Below are 5,874 nucleotides of genomic sequence, written 5' to 3' on the forward strand. Positions count from 1 at the left end.
TTTGAGATCAAGTCAAGCACAATCCAGATGATACAGAACTCAGTTCAGTTTGGGGGTTCTCCCACTGAAGACCCCAACATGCACATCAGGGATTTCTTCGAGATCTGCGACACTTTCAAATTCAATGATGTGACTGAAGATGCTATCAAGCTACGACTCTTCCCATTCTCTCTGAGGGACTAAGTTAAGTGATGGTTACACTCTCTACTACTAGGGTCTATCACAACTTGGGAAGATCTTGCTCAAAAGTTTCTCACTAAATTCTTCCCCATGGCGAAGACTGCAATAATCAGGAATGCTCTTACCCAGTTCGCGCAGCAAACTGGAGAATCTCTGTGTGAGGCTTGGGATCGATATAAGGAGATGCTAAGGAAGTTCCCACACCATAGCATGCCTGATTGGATGATTATTAAATGCTTCTACAATGGATTGGGTCCTACTTCTAGGCCCATGTTTGATGTAACATCAGGAGGAGCCTTGTGGGCTAAAAGCTACGATGAAGCCTATGAACTTATTAAAATGACGGCTGTTAATGAGTACCAGAATCCTTCCCAGAGACTGACTCAGGGAAAAGTAGCAGGAATTCTAAAGTTGGACATAGCAACTGCTATTGATGCGCAACTTAAGGCTTTAACAATGAAGGTGGACACTTTGGCTAATTATGGAGTTAATCAAATCACTATTGTCTGTGAGTTTTATGCTAGTGCCCATGAGACTGATCAGTGCGTAATTTCTAGTGAATCAGATCAGTTCGTGAGCAACTTCCAGCGATCGCAGCAACTTGTGCTAGCCACCTATCATCCTAACAACCGCAATCATCCTAATTTCAGTTGGAGCAACGCTCAGAATACGGTTCAACAGCCTTATCAGCAGTATCCAACTAAGTAGTACAACCCCCCTAGTTTTCAGAAACCGCAGTATGCACCAAGACAACAACTCCAGCTGCAATCAGCTAATGAAAAATCTGAATTAGAGGAGTTGAAGCTTATGTGCAAGAGTCAAGCTATTTCTATCAAGACCTTGGAAATTCAGATTGGGCAAATTGCCAATGCCTTGCTAAATCGTCAACATGGTACATTGCCTAGTGACACTGAAGTGCCAGGAAAGAAGGAAGCTAAGGAGCAGGTAAAGGCAATCTGTTTGAGGTCTGGGAAGGTTGCGAACCCCGAACAAACTCTAGAGTTGACTGAAGAAGTTGGGGCTGAGAAAGAAGCAAAGCAGCAGGTTGAAGAAGTGGAACCAAGGAAGACTAATATTGAGCACACTCCGCCTGAGGGTAATACAGGGGAGAAATAGATCTATCCTCCACCGCCTTTTCCTAAGTGGCTGCAGAAGAAAATGCTGGACAAGCAATTAGAGAAGTTTCTGGAGGTGTTCAAGAAACTTCATATCAACATACCTTTCACTGAGACTCTCGAGAAGATGCCTAGTTATGGAAAGTTTATGAAAGGTATTATATCTCGGAAGGTGAAGCTAGATGATTTAGAGACTGTTGCTCTCACGGAGGAATGCAGTGCTGTGCTGCAGCAGAAGTTGCCTCCAAAGCTTAAAGATCCAGGAAGCTTCACTATTCCATGTACTATTGGAAAAGTATCTTTTGACAAATGCCTATGTGACTTGGGAGCTAGCATCAATCTGATGCATTTGTCAATCTTTAAGCAGTTGGATTTACCTGATCCCAAACCAACTTATATGACTTTGCAGTTGGCCGACCGTTCTATTACATATCCGCGAGGTATTGTGGAGGATGTCTTTGTCAATATTGATAAACTCATCTTTCCTGCTGATTTTATAATTCTTGATTTCGAGGAGAATAAGAAGATTCTCATAATCTTGGGAAGACCTTTCTTGGCAACTGGCCGAACCTTGATCGATGTGCAGAAGGGTGAGCTTACAATGCGAGTGCTGGATCAGGATGTTACTTTTAATGCTATGAAATTTCCTACTGATAATGAGGAGTGCTTAAAAGTGGAGTTGGTCGATTCGGTGGTCACATCGGAACTTGATCAATTACTAAGGTCTGATGCCTTAGAAAAAGCCTTATTGGGGAATTTAGACAGTAAAAATGAAGAAGGTGAAGAGCAATTGCAGTATTTGAATGCTTTGAAGGGTTTTTAGCACATAAACGCAACGAAAACGTAAATTTAAATCTTAAAAAAAATGAAACCCTCCGCAGGATCCATGCGAAAAATAATATTTAATCCGGAGTTCAGTATGTTTACCTTAAGAAGCTTTACGTTAATGAAAAGATGGAGGTCTTTAATAGCGATCCAAGAACGATGAACGGAAATCCCTAGCAGCTGCTCATCAAGTGTGAAGCACTCCACCGGTATCCACCAAGAGTACAATGTGATGGAGGAGGAAGAGGTTGAGCGAATTAGTTGCCTCGCTCTTGTTCTACTTTAGAATTAGGGTTAATTATTTGGGTTGAGGCAAATAAGGTTTATAATAGTATATTTATAGGCAAAATTTTCAGCTGAAAATTTTCCATAAAATATTATTATTATTAACCCTTTAATTGATTATTCTTATTAACCAATTAACTAATAATTAAAACACCTTTTAATCATTAATCCCTTTTCTAAACACTTTAGAAAAATAATTCTCTCACTTGATTTAATTTCCAAAATTAAATTCTTAATTAATAATATTAAGAATTAATTAAATCTCATTTAATCAATTATTAAATCTGTTAATTAATTATTTATTTCATAAATAAATAATTACCAGCCATTATTAATTAATTCATCCACCATTCAATCATTCTCTTTTATGGTGTGACCCTGTAGGTTCAATATTAAGCCGGTAGTAGAAATAAATAATAATAAAACTATTTTATCATTATTTATATAAATTCTCTAATTCATTAAATATGATTAATTAATATTCTACATCGTGATGGATACTTCTCAGCATATCGCGACTATCCGAATAATACGAATTCACTGCTTAGAATACCAAGAACCTATTCAGTGAGTAGTTACCGTACAATCAATTCCTTCTACCCTGCAATGTCATGATTAAATACAAGGCATGGAACTTGTGTCAAGCCTATCTTATTTAATCATTTAATTTCCCATTCACTATGCTTAGTTTTATTTAATGTAAATTAGAAACTCCTTTCTAATTTCATTCACTCTGGCCAGAGATTCCTGAACTAGCATAAGTGGATCAACATTGAACATTCTCTTCCTTCACTGGAAGGGGTAGATCCTTTATTGATCATACACTATCTTCGTGTACAAATTCCTATACCAAGTAGAGCCCTTATAATTGTCCCTGGAGACTAAGAACTAAACCAAAGCATAGTTCAGTGTACACAAGATGACTATGATGACCTCAAGTCTAAGGATACTTGCACAACTATCACTATGTGAACAACTGCTGACACGTGAGTGAACTCCATCAGTTTTTCAGCTGTGTGAGTCATGTTCAGTGAACTTATTCTATAATAAGCACCTACATACTAGCTATAGTGTCACCACACAAATATCTATGAGAACAGACATCCTTCATAATGAAGCAAGCATAGTATGTACCGATCTTTGCGGATTACTAATTACCAGTTAGTAATCCTACGACCAGGAAATATTTAATTTAGAGTTATCATCTTTTTAGGTCTCATTATTATGATCTCATCAATCCATAAAAAGCTTTACTCTAAACTATGGTATATCTTATTTAAACACTTAAATAGATAAAGCCCGCAATAAAACCAAAACAAGTCTTTTATTAATATCAATGAAATAAAAACAGATTACATAAAAGTTATTCCTAAATCATCATACATGATTGGACTTAGGACACATCTCTTTCAATCTCCCACTTGTACTAAAGCCAATCACTCTGGTATCTAATACCCATCTTGTCTTTATGACGATTAAAGTGACTTTGAGAAAGTGGCTTTGTTAAAGGGTCTGCTATATTGTTATGTGTGTCAACTCTCTTGACGTTGACTTCTCCTCTTTCAACAATCTCCCTAATCAGATGAAAGCGTCACAAAACATTTCTTATAAGAAGTATCTCATCCACATACAATACAAGAAATGTTACCGCGCTCCCACTAACCTTCTTGTAGACACATGGTTCATATATGTTTTTGATAAAACCAAACTCTTTGATTGTCTCATCAAAATGGATGTTCCATCTACGAGAAGCTTGCTTTAAACCATATATGGTTCGTAGCATCTTAAACACTAGGTGTTCATTTCCCTTGGAAAGAAAACCCTCTGGCTGTGTCATATACACTTCCTCTTCAAGTTTCCCATTGAGGAAGGCCGTTTTCACGTCCATTTGCCAGATCTCATAGTCGTAGTAAGTAGCAATCGCAAGCACAATTCAAATTGATTTTAACAGGGCTACAGGCAAAAAAAGTTTCATCAAAGTCAATCCCTTGCCTTTGTCTGAATCCTTTTGCCACAAGCCTGGCCTTATAGGTCTCCACCTGCCCATCTGCTCCAATCTTTCTTTTGTATACCCACTTGCACCCAATAGGCTTAACACCTTCAGGCGCCTCAACCAGAGTCCATACTTGGTTGGTATACACAGATTCCATTTCGGATTTCATGGCACTATGCCATTTTTCTGAGTCAACACTACTCATAGCCTCATTATAGGTCACAGGGTCGTCATCATCAATGATTGACAACTCATTGTCATTCTCAATGACAAGGCCATAATACCTCTCAGGTTGGCGAGACACTCTCCCTGACCTACGAATGGGCTGTTCCACAGAAGGTTGTTCAGTCTGAATAGGTGTTTCCACTTGATCCGTAGTAGTTTGTGCTTCTTGAACTTCATCAAGTTCAATTTTTCTCCCACTATTTCCTTCAAGGATAAACTGCTTTTCCAAGAAGGTAGCATGTCTGGAGACAAACACCCGATGATCGGTGTAAAAGTAATACCCTAAAGTCTCTTTAGGATATCTCACAAAATTACATTTTACAGATCGAGATTCCAGCTTATCTGGGTCAACTTTCTTGACATAAGCTGGACATCCCCAAATCTTAACGTGTTTAAGACTCGGTTTCCTTTCTTTCCATATCTCATATGGAGTTTGAGGAACAGATTTGGAAGGTACCTTATTCAGTAAATATGCCGAGGTTTCCAATGCATAACCCCACAGGAATACTGGAAGATTCGCATAGCTCATCATGGACTTAACCATGTCTAACAAAGTTCGATTTCTCCTTTCAGATACCCCATTCAACTGTGGAGTATATGGAGGAGTCCACTGGGAGACTATACCATTTTCTTTGAGATAAGCTAGAAACTCTCCATTCAAGTATTCACCACCTCGATCTGATCGAAGAGTTATAATACTATGTTTGGTTTGTTTCTCCACTTCATACTTATATTCTTTGAACTTTTCAAAGGCTTCAGACTTGTGTTTCATCAAATACACATATCTGAATCTAGATCGATCATCTATGAAAGCAATGAAGTAAGAAAATCCATCCATGGCTTGCGTAGACATTGGCCCACATACATCTGTGTGTATCAATCCTAGCAAATCTGCAGCCCTCTCTCCATGTCCACTAAATGGAGATTGGGTCATTTTACCCAATAAACAAGACTCGCATGTAGGACATGATTCAAAATCAAAGGGGTCAAGTAACCCTTCCTTATGCAATGTCCGCAGTCTATTTTTACTAATATGACCAAGTCCGCAGTGTCACAAGAAAGTGAGATTTTCATCATCCCTTTTTCTTTTATTAGTATGTTCAATTTGTAGTAAATTATTCTCTACGCCACATACATACAGACCATTGTTTAAAATACCACTTCCATAAAGAACGTTATCTCTAAGAATTGAACATTTATTATTCTGAATAAAAAACGAAAATCCATCCAAGTCTAACATGGAATAGAAAT

The 5,874-nt window shown here is 38.0% G+C and overlaps 1 non-coding gene across 1 annotated transcript; it reads right to left on the reverse strand.

The window, feature by feature from the left end:
• Window positions 1-285: 285 nt before the first annotated feature.
• On the reverse strand, window positions 286-392 carry LOC141721879 (small nucleolar RNA R71). Its single transcript, XR_012574922.1, has one exon. It is a non-coding gene; the product is annotated as a small nucleolar RNA R71 (small nucleolar RNA).
• Window positions 393-5,874: the final 5,482 nt, after the last annotated feature.

The sequence above is a fragment of the Apium graveolens genome, chromosome 4 (assembly GCF_009905375.1).
Source record: "Apium graveolens cultivar Ventura chromosome 4, ASM990537v1, whole genome shotgun sequence".
NCBI classification, from domain to species: Eukaryota; Viridiplantae; Streptophyta; class Magnoliopsida; order Apiales; family Apiaceae; genus Apium; species Apium graveolens.